Here is a 23,518-nt window from a genome sequence, read left to right as displayed (position 1 = left end):
ATATGATGAGATATTTTGCAGTTCAACCATAAAAGATGGTATTTCAATTTACATGTCAGTTCCTAGCTCAGGTGGAACATGAGGAAGGTTCAAGTCAATCAACATCCTATTTTTAGGCTTTTCTGCACATTCTTCTCCTTCCAGGTGCTTTAGAGTAGCATCGTCTACGTTGCTCCCACTTGGACTGCCTTTAACTAGAGAACTTGAGCGAGACATATTTTACAGATCCACAGAAAGAAACAAGTCTCCTGATCCATCACACAGATTTGATGGTGCAGTAGGCTCATTTAACCCAACTTCCTGCCTGCAGGAGTGCTTTCATTGCAGTGGCTAAGTTCTTCAGGATTCATGAGGTGTGAAAAGCAACCATATGAAACATTTTGAATGAAATGTAAGTCATTCTCCTCCCCTGAAAGCTTGTCACTATGCAGATTAGAACCACATTTATGATATTCTACAGATAGCTCATCAGCATTCAGTGCTTCAGATATAGGAGTACAATCTTTTGACTCAACGGTCATCGGCCTCTCTGCAAACTCCAGTACAAGGCTTAAAGAATTAGTTTGTTCACATTGATCCATTTCTTCATATGTAACTTGCTCAGATTCACGAGAAGAACTAATGAAAGTGGATATATTTAGAGTTCCAGAAGGTAAACTTCTCAGCTCTCTCACTTTGCGTTGTACCAAATCATATGCTATGCCGGTATCCATAATAGTGAATTTCATTAGATTGTGATGGAACCCTCTACTCTATTAAGCTTGAAAATAAGCAAAACCAGAAAATACACTGTAAATGTAACTAACAATTACTATTGCTGAACAATAGAGTGGGATTACAATCAAAATAAAGACTGAAATTACACTGAAATGGCAATTACAGAGCATGAAACAACATAAACTATACCCTCTGAGCAGCAACACGGACACTGGTCTCTCACAAATACAAACTGAAATAGAAAGATAAAATGATGAAGAAAAGATAATCTTCTCCACCCCTAATCTGGCATTCGAGAGGCCAGAACTCTCCTCACTTGACCACAATTCTCCAATAATCCCCCCTCATCCCTCGTCACGGAAGTAGATATTTATAGAGTCGAAAAGTAGTCATTACCCTTGCTGACACTACCCATACCCTAGGCTGCACCTAACCTGACTTTTCTTTTATTATTTGAATCTTACAGTTATAAACCTTCAAATAAACCTCTTGACCACTGGTCTTAGTCTTCTTTAAATCACCTCCCTGCCTAGATTGTCCACTGTAAGCCTTAGGAAATGACAGGAAAATCTTTTGGGAATCACCAGCTCTATCAGATTGTAAGTAAGAGGTTGAAGATAATGATGTTGTTGCCTATTTAACAAACCATATTGATCCTGTTTGTCTTTGTTCTGTTCATTCTCCCCATCAACTCTGCCCTCAGTGCCTTCACTTTCATTCTCAAGAAATACTGGGTCAGATGCTACTTTATTTAGAATATCGCTTACAGAATCAAAGTAGTGGTTACCTTTCACCAGTTTCCATCTTGAAAATTTCTTAACACGACGAGTAAGAAAAACCCGAGGTTGTTTTGAACCAGAAGGATTGTAATCCTTAGGCTTCTCAGAGCGCCACCCTTTTGCTAAAAGACGAGGTCAAACAACTTCCCAAAAGAGATCACTTGATCGAGCTTTGCTTAACCTAAAACCTCCTGTCAAAAACTTGATTATGTCTGCAGATGAAAGAGAGGAGCAGGCTTTGCCAATTGGAATTTCACGATGAATAGAGAAGATGTGATCACTGAGATCATACTTTCCTTTGCCAATACCAACAACATCTATCAGCATGCCAACACCAACAGTCTTCTTTAAAGCAAATACATATTCTTCAAAAGGCATTTTTCCCTCCACAAAAGTCTTCGAAAGCTACAGAAAGTAATGCCAAATCAGAAGATACAGTACATAGTTAACAGAAACCAACAAGACGAATGGGCCAGCTTAGCAACATAAGCTAAAAGAGCCTGTGAAGTTTGATAAAAAATTTGAAACTAAACATTAAATCCAATAGGCGTCTCCTACAAAGATATCCATGAAAAACAAATATAAAATCTTTAGAAGGATTAACCATCTATAAGTAGTACGTCTAATGGTTACCTGATAAAGATATATAACTATTATTTATCTTACTTCTTTCCTACATGATTCCATTACCCTTGTTTGCCTAATGAACTAATTAGTTTGTATAGAATTTTCTCTATCCATGGCCTCCTTTTTAGATTAACATCCAAACTCTCTATCCAATACATATACTGCACAGTCTTTATAGCACTTACTTTGTAGTATATGCCTTATTAGCATGAAAAGTGAAGGTGTATAATGCCAAAAATAGCATGTATAAATAGGAAATCAAGGCTTCCTATCAACAGCCTCACATGATTATAGCAGGTATTGAACGATAAAACTATCTTATGCCCATCAAGTTTGAAACGATTGCATGAGGTTGTCCAAGACATCAAAATCTTAAAGAAATACCAATGGAAAGAAATTGTTTAGGGAGAGATGAAATGAATAATAATCGATAGTTTGCATTTGATTCTTTGCTAGAAAGACCTAAAGGCCAACCTGAAAATTTCACATTGCCCCTTCGTGACATTGATAATCACACATGAGGAAATATGCCATTGGCCTTAAACTAGTACTGCTAATCAGCAACTAGAAATGAAGCCCCAATAAAATGATTAGAGGCAAAATTCTCATGCAGCAAGAGGAAGTAACGATAATAGAAGATGAGGATGAGCATTCTACCACAATGGCCACAGCATAATCTAATTGCATAAAAAAAGTAAGAAGCCCTATATCATTATTTATTGCTTGACCTTCTTTTAATGCACAACACACTATTGTAAGACTTCTCAAGCATTTAGAAAATCCCAAGCACGCTGATTGTTGACATTTAACCTCCAAAGAAAGTCATCTAATATGTCAGAAATATAGGACAATATCACAATCACCAAGATAAGGAATTGAAACATTTTTACAATTCCAATTCTGCTTCGTAGGTCATAGCCAATATATTTATTTAATATTTTAATTTAATCCCACAAGAACATTACTCACTCAACTGCATATTTATACAATGTATAACATGATTTGCAAAGTACGTTAGATGATTACCTCTACCAATGTATTCTGACACTCCCTTGACACAAGAGAAAATAATATTGATAGCAGTTCTTGTTGCCTCCACCCTGTGAATATTTTTTGCCCATATATACACTTTGTAAAAATTGTAAGGTGATCCCTGGAGATGCTTGTAACGACACAACATAGGGTCCTAGTCCTTGATGTGTGTATTATGAGTAAAATCCAAAAACGTCGACAAGTAGTAACACCAAAGATTAGGTGGTGGCAATTAAAAGGTGAGAAGCAAGATATTTTCAAGCGAAATCTTTTGGATGAAGGAATTTGGGATTCTCAGGGAAGTGCTAACATCATATGGGAGGATATGGCTAAAAAGATACGGGAGGTTGCAAAAGTAGTTTTGGGAGAATCGAAAGGTTCTGGTCCGAGAGATAAGGAGTCTTGGTGGTGGAATAATAGTGTACAGGACAAAATCAAGTATAAGAAGAACTGTTTTAAAGCCATACATTTGTGTAACAATGAGGAAAATTGGGAGAGGTACCGTATGGCTAAGAAGGAAACTAAGAGAGCTGTGGGTGAAGCTCGTTCCAAAGCTTTTGAAGAATTTTATAAGAACCTTGAGACGAAGGAAGGAGAGCAAAATATTTATAAGATTGCCAAGAGTAGAGAAAGAAAATCAAGAGATCTAGAACAGGTAAGGTGTATTAAGGATGAAGAGGGAAGAATTTTAGTTACAGATGATGAAATTAAAAATAGATGGGAGACTTATTTTTGTAAACTTTTCAATGATGGAGAAGATTCATCTAGTAACTTGGAGGATTTAGTAACTGGTGAAGGAGAACAAAATTTGTCATTCTATCGAAAAATACGTGATAAGGAGGTAAAGGAAGCTCTTAAGAAAATGGCAAATGGTAGAGCTAACGGACCTGATTGTATATCTATCGAAGCGTGGAAATGTTTAGGTGAAGAAGGGGTGAGATGGTTAACTAAGTTATTTAATGTGATTTTACGGTCCAAGAAAATGCCTGATGAGTGGCGGAGAAGTACATTAATTCCTATTTATAAAAATAAAGGAGATATTCAGAATTGTACTAACTATAGAGGGATTAAACTCATGAGCCACACAATGAAATTGTGGGAGAAAGTAATTGAGCACAGGTTGAGATTGGAGACAAGTATTTCTGAGAATCAATTTGGTTTTATGCCAGGTAGATCAACTACAGAGGCAATTTATCTACTAAGGGGATTAATGGAAAAGTATCGTTGTAAAAATAAAGATCTACACATGGTTTTTATTGATTTGGAAAAAGCTTATGACCGTATACCAAGAGAAGTGCTTTGGAAAGCGTTGGAAAAAAAGGGAGTACGGATTGCTTATATTAAAGCCATACAAGATATGTATGAGGGGGTAAAAACTAGTATAAGAACGCCTAGTGGTCAAACAAAGGATTTTCCTATAAAGATTGGACTACATCAGGGATCATCTCTGAGTCCTTATTTGTTCAACTTGATTTTAAATGTTTTGACGGAACATATTCAAGAGGAAATCCCGAAATGTATGCTCTTTGCGGATGATATAGTTCTTATAGCAGAGACAAGAGAAGAGGTTAATTGTAAACTTGAGTTATGGAGAGGACATTGGAGTCGAAAGGTTTTCGTCTGAGTAGAAGTAAGACGGAATATTTATATTGTAAATTTGGTAAAGGACTATTCGAAAATAATTTGGAAGTGAAATTGGGAGATCAAATTATACCTCAAGTGGAAAAGTTTAGATATTTGGGAGCCATTATTCAAAATGATGGCGAAATCAGTGGAGATATTTCACATAGAATTCAAGCTGGGTGGTTTAATTGGAGAAAAGCTAAAGGAGTTATTTGTGACCGTAAGGTGCCTAATAAACTTAAAGGAAAGTTTTATCGTACTGCTATCAGACCGGCAATGTTATATAGTAGTGAATGCTGGGCTCTAACGGGACAGCAAGAGCATAAAGTTGGAGTAGCAGAGATGAGAATGTTACGATGGATGTGCGGACATACACGTAAAGATAAAATTCGAAATGAGCACATACGTGAAAAAGTGAGGGTGGCACCTATTGAGGAAAAAATGGTAGAAAATCGGTTGAGATGGTTTGGGCATGTACAAAGAAGACCAAGGGAGGCACCAGTGAGAAGAGTGGAACATATAACTTTGAGTGCGATTAAGAGAGGTAGAGGAAGGCCTAAGAGAACACTCTTGGAAGTTGTTGAACGTGATCTCTTAATTAATAATATTTCTAAAAGCTTAATAAATGATAGAGCACAATGGCGTCTTGCAATCCATGTAGCCGACCCCACCTAGTGGGATAAAGGCTTATTGTTGTTGTTGTTGTTTATATACACCGCTTATTTCTCAACTTCTTACAATATGACCATCGCTGAAAGCTTTTAAACCTATAAAACTTTTCATAATAGAAGGATAATATGTGTCCCATTTTTTCCTCCCAACGAATCTCTTTACAAAATTAAAATTTTTCCTAAAGACATAGAGGCCAAGAAGGAAACTGTCAAATTCAGTGATAGTCCAAGGTTCAACTCACAATTCAGGGATTCGACACTTGTCTTTTGCCTGATCCAACTTAATTTTTAGTTCTGGAATTGAATCAGTACCCATCTCATCACATTTAAAAGAAGACTGAAAGTTTAAAACTCCAGTGACATTTTTTCCCTCTCCAGGAAAATTAGTCTGAGGTTCAACTTTAAACTGATCATCACAATTGTTCTCAGAAATAACTTGTCCTTCTTCGCTGATGAAAGATTCTAAAGCTTCTCGACTGCTTTCAACTCTACAACAACCCCTTATAAAAAGAATGGGTAGTCCCAGTGACTCTGGCATATTTACCCTGGCTTCTGAATCTCTAAACTTGTTTATAAGCTAAGCAGGACAAGGTGCCATAACTAATGGAGGAATTTCGGCCTGATATTGATCTCCAACACAAGGAAGCACTTAAGGGTCCGCAAATTTGTCATCCATATCAGAGGAATCTCAAGTAGTGGACATCTCAAAAGATTTCCCTTTAGTACCTTCTCTGCTGTCACCCAAGCAAAGAACATCCATCTGCTAATAATGGACCAAGAGTTGAACAAAATATACTAAAATGTGCATGAATATCTCATTAAAAGATTCCAAAATAGTAGGAGGAGGAGGAGTAGAAAATGAATAAACCGAGGCAGTGGCATAAGTCAACCCTTGGAGCCTAAATAGTATAACCACCAAGTTTATGAACAAGAAATTCAAGTAATGCTTCAACATAATTGCAGGAAATTTGTTAAAACATGTTTTCTGAGGTTGACTCTACTCTCCTGATTCTCGATTGCAAAATAAATGGGAGGAGAAAAAGGATAAATGACGTTAATCAATGCACAGGAACAACACCCGAGTAAGAAGGTCAGGAGGACATCTTGAAATTCTAAGTTACGTGCCAGGAATCAGCATGTTCCACTACAAACACTTATTAGAATGGAAATTAAACAGTAATAAAACAAACAATTGAACAAAAATTCGAAGAAAACCAGCAATGAAAAAAATAACTTTTTCAACTCAATAACTGTAAGATTATATGAACCAAACTAGGAGCAACCAGATAGAGGTGAATTAAACAATCACAAATTCAGAATGGACTTGACGTGATAATTAATGGTTAATTCCACTTGAAAAATGAGTAAAAAAGCTGTATAGAGTCAAAGAACATCATAAGAAAAATGCAAACCATGGAAGGAAAGACTAGAAATGAGACGTGACCTTGAGGGAATAGCTTCAACCTCAAACGTTGAAATCCCACGTGTAGAAATTGACCTAGGGAAGTGAGTACCAGTAATAGCCTCAATTGTCAACTTCTTTTCCTTCCTTCGCGATGAAAAGGAGAAAAGAATAAAACAGAGATGAGAGATTAAAGACAACATAACAGGAAGACAAAACAAGGGGCCAATGAGAGATGCTAAGGTATTAAACAGATTACCTCGTATTACAACAGGAGAGAGGTGAAGCTTTATGACAGCAAAGTCGTACTGTGTAGGACTACAAGAGAGATGTTTTTTGTTTTGTGACGGTCAAGAGGCCAAAAGAAGAAGAGAGTAATTAAAAGCATTAAAGGGAAATGTTGAAAGAGAGGATTTTGCGTTTGATTTATTAGGGCTACACTGCTTGCGTTCCTTGGTGTGGGCTCAACAATTGGCGTTTTGAAGCGCATTGAAATGTGGCTTCTCATTTTTCTATAAAAATTTGTGCCTTTGTTTTTGTTCCTTTTTTGTTAAATTCTTTCCGCTATAATTGTGGATAAGCATTCAGCTAGCTTGCAGAAAAAGGATAAAGGTCAAAGTTTACTCATAAATTATTTTTCAACAAATATTATGGAATAATGTAAAATAAATTATCAATTATCAATTATTTAAAAACCAACGTCTAAATTGAAAGGGACAGGCGTTTATTTTTCTCGTGGGGCTCATGTTTGTTCACATTCTCTTTCTCCCTTAGACTCTTTCCAAGTCTCTCTTTCATATTCTCGGCTTGCTATGAAACTAATTTATGTTTTGCAAATGAACCTTCACTAAATGCTTGCCAGGACATGGTGATTATGGAGATTTCAAAGCTCAGTGGGAAGGCATCTTTAAACACCATTAAAGAATGGGTGAGACCTAAATTAAAAATAACCTATCTCATCTTCTACTCCACTTCCAGTGTCGACATGCCTAGCATTGAGTTCTCAAGTCTCATCCCTTTTACCAAATGCTTCATGCTCTACTTCTAAAGTTGCTTTGTTAGCAGCACCTTCCTCTGCCTCACCAAAGACCTCGTCGATAATTGTAATATTTGCCTTGACATTATCAAGACAACATTCTAACATATCGATGTGATAATCAAGAATAATTACAATCATTAAACAAAGTCATCACACCCTCAGGTTTAAAGGTAAAAAGTTTAAAATGTTAGGATTCAAGAAAACTCTTTTTTAAAAAGACGTTTGAGTTCAAATTATAGTTTAAAATAAATTATATAAGATAACGGAAGTATGAAAAACATAATAGTGCTTAAAAGCACAATTATAGCAATATGGAAAATTCTAAAATTTTACTCATCCACCATGGCACAGGCCTCCTCTTGTCTCGATGGATGGCATAGAAAGCCATACTCTTGCTGGGCAAATGCATCACAGTGTGATTGCTATATACTACAACGTGCACCTACTGTCATAATAGCACCCCATACCAACTTTCAGAGCGCACCTTTTGCCATCCAATATTCAATTTAAGTGATTCAAGTATTCACACGTGGCTCTTCGAGCCCTCTAGCTATTGGCACGGGTCTCACACTCAAATTCTCAACCATTAAAAAGTAGACGCTTGAACTTAAAATAATCTGTTTTTAACCCATAACACGCTTAAGGGTATCCAAACCACACAACCAAGTGCCAAAAGCCCTAGTAGCACTTGGACAAACTCACCATAAACAATTCATACATAAAATAACCACCAAAATCCTATTTCATTACAATATAAAGGGGTAGATAACATTCATCATAAATGTCATTTAAACCATTCCAACACAAAATCAATAAAAGCATATCAGCTGCACAGTTATCTCGACCTCTCACAACAATTTCAATACATATACATTAATCTAGGTCGAGATGCACACTCATGCTTCATGATTTTCATGTAAGTGAATACAAAACAATGAAATGCTCCTAAGTTGGCATAATATTCATTACAATATCAAAATGATAAGGGAAAAGAGCTATACAAAAGTAGCCCTTAGTCCTTAGTAGTTCCTTCCTTCCTTTTGCTTTTACCGGAGCCCTCACTTGTAAAATATAAAAGCTAATATACGTTAAAACATTCGTTAGCATAGTCAACATAATCCTTTCAATAATGATGGTTCATTTTCACTTAAGCATGATCATTCTATCATCTTAGCCTCCATATTATCTCAACTAAAATCATAGGCTTTTAGACCAAGTGCACATTCACAATGGCCTAAACTCACCTTCAATGATAGGATCACCTGGCCAAAGGTATCTTATCCCACTTTCAGACTATGATTTCCTCCTATCACACATAAATTGGGTGTTGTAACTCCAACACTGCATCATTAATGTTAAAAAGCATTAATCTCCAATGCCATATCCCACATGAATACTAAGGAGATAATCTCTAACACCGTACCTTATTAGGCACTAATGAGATGCATGCCACATGGACTTTCACTACTTCTTCTTACAGGTAATTTTCTACTTCCTATCATGATCATGTTCACACTTATCATACATACCACATATTTGTATCCAAATTACATTTAACTCATATAAGAGACTTTCACAAATTTTCATCATTTAGAAATCATTTTAAATGCATAAAACCTTATTTTGCAATATGCAATGCTTTCAAAACTCACACAGACAACTTACATATCTACTCACAAACAGTTAAGCATTTAATCGAATAGAGTAAATTATTTTATTACCTCAACCTTTTTGTTACAAAAAAGGTTACTGTGGTTTATGTTTGCTCTATATGTTCAACATACACAACCACACTCGAGTAACACTTAATTTACACAATTAAATAATAATTGTTAATCATCACTCTAATTAAACCCCGAAATCACAATTTTTTAGTGCCTACTATATCTAAATTCCTCATTTAACAATATCAATTCTTCCAATACACTTCAACAATTCTATAATTCTATTCAATATCCAAACACACTAACATCACCAATCATTCACCCATGTTATAGGGTTCATTTAAACCCTAGTTAAAATTTTTAAATCACTATAAAACTTATAAACCTAAGGTTAGAGGCTTGATTTAACTTCCTAAGACCTTAATTAAGTTAATGGGTTTGGTCTAAACACTAGAAAATTAAAATCAAAGCCTTCATTGCCTCAAGCTTATGTTGCCTCCAATGTGTCCTTAAGATCACACCTTAGCAGCCACGAGCTCTTCCTCAGACATTCCTCTCAATATCTCTCTTTTTCCTCTCTCAAATCAAATGTATTTCATATCTGATAAATGCTAGATTTTGGCAATACACCGTAGCGCATTAACCGCGCGTCACGGCACATGGCATAAAATCTACCATATGCCTTTTTGGCCCCTTCTCTCGAATGTAAACAAATGTACAAGGGAAATAAATGCCCATCTCTCTCGAATTAACAAGAGGTGTTGTGTACTCTGTTTTAAATAATTAATAATTTATTTTGCATCACTTCATAGCAAGATTGTTAAATTCACAAGTTTAAATAAATTTACGACAAAAATATAAACTCGTATCGTAAACTCGTAAGAGTTTATCTTTATTAACAAATACATGTTAAATATGGTCATGATTTAATTTAAATATATTAAAATATAAATCATTGAAATTACACCCATCTATATTGATAAATTATCATATGTAAGACATAAAAATTGTAAAATAGGGAAACTTATTTTTGATATTTTTGTTTTCTTTTTTATTAATATTAGTTTTTGCATTTTAAGTTTTTTTTTCTTTGAACCAGGTCTTATAACTTTTATGAATTGAATTTTTCATAATATATATTTAACTCGCTCAACTAAAAAAATGATGAGCTTAACAAGTTTTACTAAGCTTGCATTTAGTTCAAGTTTATGAATTAGTGGACACGATTTTATAAAATTAAAAACATAAAGTGGTAAATTGAAAGGTAAACTCGTGAGTTTAACTGAGTTTATATTTAATCCGAGTTTATGAGTGAGTTAACATAATTTTATAAGCTAAAAACTTAAAAACGTTAAACTCGTAGAGTTAACTCGAGAGTTTGACAACTATACCTCATAGTATGAGATATCATATGCTCCTAAAAAAAATTAATAACTAAGTTTGCATCTCTACTCTATAAACAATGCTAAAACGTACCTTCCACATATTTATTTCAATGTTTGAATTTGTTTGAAAGAATCTTCAAAATTTTATGAACTACATGTTGTTATTTAACAAATCACTTCTATTCTACAAAAAAAAAACATATCATTTTTATGAATTCTGTCTATTGGTATGCTTAATCCTATTTCAAACTTGAATCTACTAAACATGTAACCATACTTGAGTGTAAGGCTTGGTCTGGACTTTGGATGAAGGCAAAACTGGAAAGAAATTTAAAAATAGTAATTATTGTTGTTGTGTGTTGTTGTTAAGAATTTTTCTTCCTCCTAGTTTTCTCTCAATCTAGATAAAGGGTCAATGAAAAATTCAATCAAAAAAACTTCAAAGCTTAGTAAAGCACCTCTAATCACTTTATTGAAATGAAACAAAGATGGTTAATTCATTAACTATGTTTGAAAATAAAAAGATTGATTTTACATGTAAAGGGTATCCTAAATTAGGACTTAATTATCAGACTAACTATAGTAAATCAAGGGCTAACCCCAAAAAGATTATCCTATTAGAGATTAACATAAATAAATTCTTAACATGTATTTTCACAAACGATTCAATACAAAGGGATCCTAAATCTTTAAAATATTTCAAAAAATTGTATCATTCAATTAAACATATGCGGAAGCATGATAAAGGAAATACATCAACATGGGAGAAGAGCTTCCCCCTTTATTCTCTCTATGCCTTACTATACAATATATATATACACATATTTACGACATAACACTTGGCCACTTAAAACCCTTCCATAATTGGTAGCGGGGGCCAAGGTCTCAATTACATTTATCACAATGACTATTACCTAATCATCATACTCTATATATCACCTATTCATCAATAGCCTATCATATACATAAATTTTTCTTTTCGTTCACATATAATTAATATCAACTGCTCACCCTTGGACATCAAAAACACAAGGGGAGACCATAACAACATTCAAGTTCTCAAATTAGGCAATATTAACTATTTTCACTTGCACAAATATTTTGGCTCGTTAATATAGCACAAGCATCAAACCACATTCCCCAGGGCCCAAAATACATTTCCCTCAACGCAAAACCCATAATACAAGTGGATCAAGAATATATTATCCTAGTTGGCAATATCATAAACTAAATACACATATAAAAATAAAAAGAGAAAGGCCTACAGAAGTGATTACTATCACTTGGCCTAATGCTCTTTTTCTCTGTTCTTCTAAAATGAGCTAGCTCCTGTAATATGTTAAAAGAGAAGGGTGAGTACAATCACTCAATAACCAAGGTACATCCAAGTTATACAAATGCATGATAATTAATCATGAATGCAAGTGGCCAATAAATTTATCAAGGTGATCATTCAAACAATCACATTAATAACATGTTAATCACATTAACATTTAACTCATGTGAATAATTTGAAGAATAAAGCCAAGTACAAAATTTGCACAAATAGCCACATATATGTTATTCGCATAATTACTATATGTTCTCATTTCTACAATTATAATCATATTCTTAACATAGCCATCAATCACTCAAATGACATGATAGTAATAATATGCATGATCGATCTCTTCCTTATATCCCCCCTTATTTCCTCTGACATGAAATCTGTGGGCCAACAACTGAAAGGGATTTTCTATGCGGTGAGACTACCTAAGGCCTTAATCATATCATGAGGGGCTATCGGGCCAGGGTTACCTTACTTACTTATGAACACGATTTCCTCCAAATCACACACTATGGGGTGTCATACCCAAAACTAGCTCTACCCAAAACTTCAAGTAGGCTAGTAGGGTCAAGTCCCTTAATAGGAACAATGCTATAGTATCTTATAAGGTAAGCAGCGATTATAACCCCTAGGATTATTAGTTAATAGCCAAGTACCATATGAATTTTGCATGACTGCTAACTCCTTCACTAAGGCGAACTCTCGCCATATGATAATGCTCATGAGAAAATACATTTCAAAAACTCATATATAATTCACAATTTCCCACACGCTCATCAACTTTCTTGCTTAACAAACATCAAGAATCATCATTTTTCAATCATGCCTCTTGCATCAATTTTTATATTATTACATAAAACCACATTAGCATTATATAAAACTCAACATGCTTATACAATTCATCACTGTGCATAATCCATAACTTATAATCAAGAGTATACACTTAATCATCAACCATCAATCTCATTACTCACACCAAGTCATAATTAACTTGGTCACAAGTCAAAGAGTCTCAACAAAGTCACATGCATTACAAACAACCATTTTAAAATTTAGACATATATATATATATATATATTCTTTTATTTCACCAACATAATTAATTAAGTAACATACAAATGCATAAAATAGATTTTCCCCAATTACCTCAACCTTTGAGAGGTCAAAGGTTACCCCTCAAGTTATAACACTTCCAAAAGCAGCTTGAATGGTGTCAAAGGGAAATTAATCTACAATTGATCATATTCCAATGTGTCAATAATATTATTAACACAATTTTCACTCATACTCTAATACCTAAGTATTTATTTTATTTTATTTTATTTTTTTAAGACCTTAGTTTTAGCCTCTTAAGTTCTAAAATTTAATTTCATGTATTTGAACCTATCTACTAGGTTCAATAGTTTCTTTCACAATAATTTCATTCAAATAATTTTCTAATATCAAAATTTCCCTTTATTTCAAAAAAATTCGCACATAAAAATACCCAAAAATTACAAACTTGATTTCAAGCCTAGAATCATTATTCTATAGCCATAATAATTTATTTCTCATCTCAAATAATCATCTAAATATCAACAAATTAATTTATATTTTAAATTTAATCAAAAATCTACCCATAAGGATCTAGGAATAAACTCAAATGCTTCAAATTTTAATTCTATCAACAAAATAATACTCTAAAATATTTATTACATTACCAACAACCTCAACAACCAAATTTTCTCATCAAAATTCATCCCCCTTTCAAACTCTTGATTTTTTAAAATCTCAGAATCTACAGTCTCAGGGAAAAAATAACTAAAAAAATATTTAAAACACTTACTTAGTCTTAAAATACTTAAAATCTCATCTGAAATATCTTATTATGGAGCTTCACCTTCTAAACTAGCTCTTCTAGTCGCAACGTCACTCGTGTTCTCTCGCTCACTCTCTATTCGCACCAGAGGCAAATGAAGAAAGAAGGAAGAGAAATAGATGAAATAAGGTAAAGCATTTTTTTAAAAACAAGCTTGGGTCCCACAGCCTTTACTCTCTTTCTTTTGTCTTCTTCAATGCACACATGTGAATGACTTCTTCCGCCTCCACTTTTTCTCTTTTTTTTGGCATTATTTACACCTCAACACCCAAAGTAAAAATTACTTCTCTCCCCCCCTTCAATTTTTAATTGATTTTATGTTCCTTTCCTTCTTCTTCCCTTTTTTTTAATATTATCATTACTATTTCTATTTACTATAAGATCATAACTTAGGATTTTAATCTAAATTAAATCCAATATTAATCTTCTAACTAAAATTATTTATATCTAAATATTCCTTTAAAATTACTCATTTGCTCTAATTAACTTAATTAACCTTAGGTTAATTTTTGGGATGTTACATTACACATATTTAAATAAAACATTTTAAATTTATATTATATTCTCTCTCATAGTTAATATATTTAAATAAAAATATATTAAAAATAATCATTAGTAATATATCATCAAGGTAATGAGAAACATCTATCAATTCTAGGAGGTTGACATAGCAGGAGAGTATAAGTAGCTATCACATTAACCAAAACATCATAAATAACATTATTCTTAATTTTTATTCTAAAAATTTTTAAACTATCATAACTAAGTGCGTATTTGGTTTTTTATTGATCAAAAATTAATTTTTTAAAAGTTTATTTAATAAAAATTAATTTAATAAATATTAGTTATTATAATAAAATTTATGTTTGGGTATATATTTTTAAAGTTAATTTAATAGATTAAAATTTATTTAAATTATATAATAAAGTGTACTTTTAATGTACAACTATTGTAAAGGACATTAATTTTAATTATTTGTAATTTTTGTTATAAAAATGTTCAAATTTAATGTTATTTGATATTTTATATCTTATTCAAGTTACAAGGCACTTTATAATTATAAAAAATTGAATTTATTTATTTGATTTAAAAATAAAATTAGATAAAATTTGTGTATTAAGCATAATTTTAAAACAAATGGTTCATAGCTAATAATTAACATTACTAAATAGTATTAGTTATTACAAAATTGGGTTAACTGTTAAAATACAAATAAATATTAATTTGCACATGGACGAGGATCACATCAAAAATATTTCTTATGGTTACGAGAAAGGTGTGGGCCCGAAATATCATTGATTGTGAATTTGTGAATTTCTTTAAGGGTGTAGGAAGCATTAGTTAGATGTATATCTCAAAAGCTTCATATACTCGCGTTAGCCAAATTCACTTTCGAGCTCATTTAGATATACTTTAATAAAGTTAACTTGGGTTGTCAATTGTTACCCGAGCATCTTGAAATTGCAAAAAGACTTCATGATTGGGTACCCACATACGATTTAAATTAGAACAAGAAGTAAAATAACTATCATGGCTTTATTTGCTCTTTGCAACTTTTTCTTTCACATTGAGGATATAAGTTTAGTGGCTGTGTTTATCACAAGCACTAAGTATATATAATATTTAAATTATTAAAATTTAAATTAATAATTTTAAATTCAAACTTCATTTGTGATTAATAATAAGTGAATTATTTAAGCAGTTGATTTAAATTTCAACAGTTTAAATATTATAAAAGGTATTGATAAGAAGCATGAGTGATAAGAAGCATTTCCGAAAGGAGAAAATCACAATGACAAAAAGGTATTGATATTTCAAAATTGGGCTGTAAACAGCCCCAAAAGAAGGAAAAAACTCTTACTGTAATGGTTCTTCAATTTTCCGTGGTTAATTTTCGTCTTTATGCATTGTTGTTGCAATGGTGGATACTTAGTATTTGCATTCAATGAGTATTTTAAATTCACTCATACAATGAGTGTTTAAATTACAGTTATTAAATTTTAAATACTTAAAAATGATCAAGATATATTTCCTTCAAAAAATTTAAAACAATCTTCATGATGAAACTACTACTCACAAATGTTGCTCTTTTCAAAAATTTGAAATTTGATACTTTATGAATATTATATAACAAAATATTTTATGTTCGACTAAATAGAGTTGTTATTATAATGCCATGCAATACACTTATTGAATCAGTGGATTTGGGTCACTCATCAAATATAAGAGTGATTTAGGAGTTTAGAATTGAATGAAAAAAATTATTATTAATAGAATAAAATGGAATGGAGCATAAGGGAGTGAAATAGAACAAAATTTTTTACTTTATGGGAGTTTTATTATGAAAAGGAAAGGTCTTACATTACCATTGTTTAGAAGTTATTATAAAATAGATTGAATGGAATGGATTAAAACTTTTTTCTTTCAATATTACCCATACAATTAAATTTAAAGAAAATAATAATACTCATTAAATTATTATAATATTTTTCTGACAAAAAAATAATAATAATTAAAATTTATAGTCAAACAAGGCACCTATGAATTAAGAATAAAAAGAGAAAGAAAGTAATAGAACTACTTGCGCAAACATACATGTTATACAAGAGGAACATGCAGTAAAGTTGTAATATCGAGAAGAGAGAGATGGTGGGAGTGAGAGAGATATGACGGGATACAAGAGAAATGACTAAAGAATAAAAATAATAGATGAGATTTTTTAAAAAAGGCACGAGGCTATAAGTAATTTTGTAAATAAAATAATTATATTATATCACTCCATTCTTAACCTCCCATAGATTTTAGAGGCTATTCCTTGCCATTTCATCATTCTTTAAAAAACAAAATAATGCAAGTGTTTTTTAGCCATCCTACTTTATTCCACTCTCTCATAAAAAAATCTATCAAACATAGGGTAAATCCGGACATGTGATTTTATGCATAACTTCTTTAAAAACATTTTAATAGTTTTATTTAAAAAAAATACTCCCTCTGTTCAAAAATGTAAAATATTTTTAACTAAATTTTACCCCTCAATAAAGTAGTTTTACCTACTTTTACACTAACTTTATCTTTTCATATTTATCCCTATTAAACACCCAATAATAAATATAAAGTCACTATCAATAGGAGCACTTTTGAAAAGAGAAAATGATTACACCTCGAAAGATTAAAAATGCCTTATATTTTTTGAACATCCAACTTCTCAAAAAATACCTTATATTTTTTAACGAAGGGAGTAATAATCATCAAAAATTATATTCAAGCCATAGGCAAGTGGCAACTGTAATATTTAAATGCAATGGCCTATGAGTTCAATTTCAGTGCTCGTCATGTGATAAATAACATGGTGCTCATCATATGATGAGCAATCTAGACTATCTAAATTTTAATTTGGATGGTTTAGATTTTAAGATTTTATTTTCATATTTTTATTTTATATTTATGATAAAAAATTATAAAATTTATTCTATCATCAATATGAACAATATAGATTTATTTTGAATAATTCAATTTAATATTAAATTTTTTATAATTTTTATAAATTAACTATCCATATGTAAATTCCTATTATTATCATCATTTTAAAAAAAACTTAAATTTCATAAATTTTTTTTATCTAAAAATTAGGATGTTACACACCTACTGTCATAACAGCACTCCAGACTAACTTTTGAAGTGCGCCTTTCACCATTTGAGATTTAATTTAAGCAATTCAAGTGTTCACACGTAGTTCTTGAGCCCTCTAGCTATTAACACGTGTCTTATACTCAAATTCCCAATCATTAAAAAGTAGATACCTGAACTCAAAATAATTTATTTTTAACCTATAACACACTGAAGGGTATCCAAACCACACAACCAAGTGCCAAAAGCCCTAGTACCACTTGGACAAACTCAAATAGACTACAAACAACCTAATAGGCCAATTATATATCATAAATAACAATCCATACACAAAATGACCACCAAAATCTCATTCCATTACAATATAAAGGGGTGGATAACATTCATCATAAATGTCATTTAAACCATTCCAACACAAGCATATCACTTACACAATTATCTCGACCTCTCACAATAACTTTAATACATATACATCAATCTAGATCGAGATGTACACTTATGCTTCATGATTTTCATGCAAGTGAATACAAAACAATGAAATGCTTCTAAGTTGGAAGAATATTCCTAATATTCATTACAATACCAAAATGATAAGGGAAAAGAGCTATACAAAAGTAGCCCTTAGTTCTTAGTAGTCCCTTCCTCTCTTTTGCCCTTATTGGAGCCCTTACATGTAAAATATAATCACGGGATGAGATAAATATCTTAGTAACAAATAATTCACCGCTATTAATTATCATGCACAACCGTAAGAAAGTAAAGATAATATACATTAAAACATTCGTTAGCATAGTCAACATAATCCTTTCAATAATCATGGTTCATTTTCACTTTAGCATGATCATTCTACCATATGAGCCTCCATATTACCTCAACTAAAACCATAGCTTTGAGACCAAGTGCACATTCATAATGGTTCGAGCTCACCTTCAATGGTAAGATCATTTAGTTAAAGGTATCCTATCTCATTTTGAGACTATGGTTTCTCCTATTACACATGAATCGAGGTGTTATAACTCCAATACTACATCATTGATGTTAAGAAGCATCAATCTCTAATGCTGTATCCCACATGAATACTAAGGAAATAATCTCCAACACCATACCTTACTAGGCATTAAGGAAATGCATGTCATATGGACTTTCACTACTTCTTCCTACAGGTGAACTTTTACTCCCTATCATGATCATGCTCACACTTATCATACATACCACATATTTGTATCCAAATTACATTTAACTCATATAAGAGACTTTCATAAATTTTCATCATTTAGAAATCATTTCAAATGCATAAAACCTTGTTTCGCAATATGTAATGCTTTCAAAACTCACATAGGCAACTAACACATCTACTCACAAAAAGTTAAGCATTTTATTGAATAGAGTAAATTATTTCATTACCTCAATCTTTTGTTACAAAAAAGGTTACCGTGGTCTATGTTTGCTCCACATGTTCAACACGCACAACCACACTCGAGCAACACCTAATCTATACAATTAAGTGATAATTGTCAATTATCACTCCAATTAAACCCTAAAATCACAACTTTTGGGTGCCCATTATACCTAAATTTCTCATTTAACAATATCAATTTTTCCAACACACTCCAACAATCATATTCAATATCCAAACACATTAACATCACCAATCATTCACCTATGTTATAGGGTTCGTTTAAACCCTAGTTAAAAATTTTAAATCACTATAAAACCTATAAACCTAAGGTTAGAGGCTTGATTTAACTTTTCAAGACCTTAATTAAGTCAATGGGTTTGGTCTAAACCTCAGAAAACTGAAATCAAAGCCTCCATTGCCTCAAGAAGTCATAAAATCATATAAAGGAGAAGGAGTGAAAATATGGAACTTACCCAAAGATAATTCAGGCTTATGTTGCCTCCAATATGCCCTTTGGATCACACCTTAGCAGCCATGATCTCTTCCTCAGACATTCCGCTCAATATCTCTCCTTTTTCTTTTTGAAATCAAATGCATTTAATGTTTGATAAATGCTAGATTTTGGCGATGCGCTACGGCGCATTAAACGTGTACCGCAACACATGGCATAGAATATGCCATATGCCTTTTTGGCGCCCTCTTTCAAATGTAAACAAATGTACGAGGAAAATAAACACCCATCTCTCTCAAATTAACAAGAGGTGCTAGGTATTCTGTTTTAAACGATTAATAATTTATTTTGCATCACCTCATAGTATGAAATATCATATGCTCCTAAAAAATAATTAATAACTAAGTTTGCATCTTTATTCCATAAACAATGCTAAAACGTGCCTTTCATATATTTATTTCAATGTTTGAATTTATCTAAAAGAATCTTCAAAATTTTATGCGCTACATGTTGTCGTTTAACAAATCACTTTTTATTCTACCAAAAAAAAAAACACATCATTTTGTGGATTCTGTCTATTGGTATGCTCAATCCTGTTCCAAACTTGAATCTACTAAACATGTAACCATACTTGAGTGTAAGGCTCGGTTTGGACTTTGGATGGAGGCAAAATTGAAAGAAAATAGGAAGGAGATAAAATAAGAAGAATTTTTTTTTAAAAAAAATAGTAATTGTTGTTGTTGTTGTTGTTGAGAGTTTTTCTTCCTCCTAGTTTTCTCTCAATCTAGACAAGGGGTCAATGAAAAATTCAATCAAAAAAACTTCAAAGCTTAATGTTATACTCCTCTATATCTTATTATAAAGCACCTCTAATCAGTTTATTGAAATAAAATAAAAATGGTTAATTCAAAATGAAAAAAAAAATTGATTTTACACATATTTAAATAAAACATTTTAAATTTATATTATATTCTCTTTCATAGTTAATATATTTAAATAAAAATATATTAAAAAATAATCATTAGCAATATATCATCAAGGTACTTATAATGAAAAACATCTATCAATTCTAGGATGTTGATATAGCAGGAGAGTATAAGTAGCTCTCACGTTAACCAAAACATTGGAAATAACATTATTCTTAATTTTTGTCACAGAAATTTTTAAACTATCATAATTAAGTGTGTGTTTGGTTTTTTATCAATCAAAAATCAGTTTATCAAAAGTTTATGTGACAAAATTCAATTTAACAAATATTAGTTATTGTAATAAAATTTATATTTAAGTATTTTTTAAAAAAATCAATTTAATAAATTGAAAGTTATTTGAATTATATAATGAAGTGTACTTTTGAATGTACAACTATTATAAAGGATATTGATTTTTATTATTTGTAATTTTTTTATAAAAATGTTTAAAATTTAATGTTATTTGATATTTTATATCTTATTCAAGTTAAAAAGCACTTTATAATTATAAAAAATTGAATTTATTTATTTTATTTAAAAATAAAATTAGATAAAATTTGTGTATTAAGCATAATTTTAAAACAAATGGTTCATAGCTAATAACTAACATTACTAAATAGTATTAGTTATTACAAAATTTGGGTTAACTGTTAAAATACAAAATATATATTAATTTGTACATGGACGAGGATCACATCAAAAAAATTTCTTATGGTTGCAAGAAAGGTGTGGGCCCGAAATATCATTCATTGTGAATTTGTGAATTTCTTTAAGGGTGTAGGAAGCATTAGTTAGATGTATATCTCAAAAGCTTCATATACTCGCATTAGCCAAATTCAGTTTCGAGCTCATTTAGATATACTTTTATAAAGTCAATTTGGGTTGTCAATTGTTACCCGAATAACTTTGAGCATCTTGAAAGTGCAAAAAGACTTTATGGTTGGATACCCACATAGGATTTAAATTAAAAGAAGAAGTAAAATAACTATTATGACTTTATTTGCTCTTTGCAACTTTTCCTTTCACATTGAGGATTTAAGTTTAGTGACTGTGTTTAATACAAGCATTAAATACATATAATATCTAAAATTGTTAAAATTTAGATTAATAATTTTAAATTCATACTCTATTTGTAGTTAATAAATAAGTGAATTTATTTAAATAGTTGATTTAAATTTTAACAATTTAAATATTACAAACACTCAATGTCTGTATTAAATAGAGTCATTGAATATAAATCTTTACACTGACTACTTTCTCTTTCCCTTTCAATCAAGTCATTATGATGATAATGTATTAATGAGCTGAGCAAGCAAAGTTGAAATGAGTTGCAACTTGCACGCATGAACCCAAGCTCTTCGAATAAGAGAGGGAATAAGAAAAGGAAAGAGCCTGGAACTAAAGCTATTGAATTGCTTTCAAGAAGTCGCTGTTTTCCATCCAAAATAAACAAAAGAAACTTTAATAATATTGCCCTAGTTTGCCCTTGTCAAGGTTTTTCTTCTTCCCATGTAACCTGCGTGTTTCCTTCATTTGTTTATCTTTCCAACTTTTTCATTGGTATATATCCAACTTTGAGATGTCCATAAATATGTGTTGAATTCAACTTACTCTGAATTATTATCAAAATAACAAGCACATCAAAAAGTTGTTATTAAAACGTAATATATGAGATGAGTCTGGCTTTTTTTTGTTTTTTGCCGGCCAACAACTACCTGAACCTTTGGTGTCTGGTAAATTTTTTTTCCCCTTGAAAAAAGAGTATTCTTCATTAAATATGTGAAAGAGAAATGAACATTTTGTTTTTTTTTTTTTAATGAAAGAATGAAAGAAATTAATATATTTTTCGTGGTTAACAGCTTTAGATAATAGGCCGGATGTTATTGGGCTACTATTGAAGCCCATTATTATAAGTGGATAACCCAATCATCTCAATCATGCCCATTAGCATAAGTGATAAGAAGCATTTCCGAAGGGAGAAAATCACAATGACAAAAAGTCTTGATATTTCAAAATTGGGCTGTAAACATCCCCAAAAGAAGGAAAAAACTCTTACTGTAATGGTTCTTCAATTTTCCGTGGTTAATTTTCGTCTTTATGCATTGTTGTTGCAATGGTGGATACTTAGTATTTGCATTCAATGAGTATTTTAAATTCACTCATTTAATGAGTGTTTAAATTACAGTTATTAAATTTTAAATACTTAAAAATGATCAAGATATATTTCCTTCAAAAAATTTAAAATAATCTTCATGATGAAACTACTACTCACAAATGTTGCTCTTTTCAAAAATTTAAAATTTAATATTTTATGAATATTATATAACAAAATATTTTATGTCCGACTAAATAGAATTGTTATTATGATGGTATGCAAGACACTTATTGAATGAGTGAATTTAGGTCACTCATCAAATATAAGAGTGGTTTAGGAGTTTAGAATAGAATGAAAAAAATTATTATTAATAGAATAAAATGGAATGGAACATAGGGGAGTGAAATAGAACAAAAATTTTTACTTTATGGGATTTTTTTTATGAAAAGGAAAGGTCTTACATTATCATTGTTTAGAAGTTATTATAAAATAGATTGAATGGAATGGATTAAAATTTTTTTCTTTCAATATTACCCATACGATTAAATTTAAAGAAAATAATAATACTCATTAAATTATTATAATATTTTTCTAACAAAATAATAATAATAATTAAAATTTATAGTCAAACATGGCACCCACGAATTAAGAATAAAAAGAGAAAGCAAGTAATCGAACTACTTGAGCAAACATACCCATTATACAAGAGGAACATGCAGTAGAGTTGTAATGTCAAGAAGAGAGAGAGATGACAGGAGTGAGAGAAATATGACGGGATACGAGAGAAATGACTAAAGAATAAAAATAATAGATGAGATTTTTTTAAAATGGCACGAGGCTATAAGTAATTTTAT

The 23,518-nt window shown here is 31.3% G+C and overlaps 1 pseudogene; it reads right to left on the bottom strand.

The window, feature by feature from the left end:
- Positions 1–796: 796 nt before the first annotated feature.
- LOC129292261 (uncharacterized) lies at positions 797–6,885 on the bottom strand (annotated as a pseudogene).
- Positions 6,886–23,518: the final 16,633 nt, after the last annotated feature.

Source organism: Prosopis cineraria, unplaced genomic scaffold (genome assembly GCF_029017545.1).
Source record: "Prosopis cineraria cultivar Desert tree isolate PC_DT_omini unplaced genomic scaffold, ASM2901754v1 PC1, whole genome shotgun sequence".
Lineage (NCBI taxonomy): Eukaryota > Viridiplantae > Streptophyta > Magnoliopsida > Fabales > Fabaceae > Prosopis > Prosopis cineraria.
The sequence above is the reverse complement of the archived record's forward strand: the minus strand, read 5'-3'. Positions and strand labels throughout refer to the sequence as shown.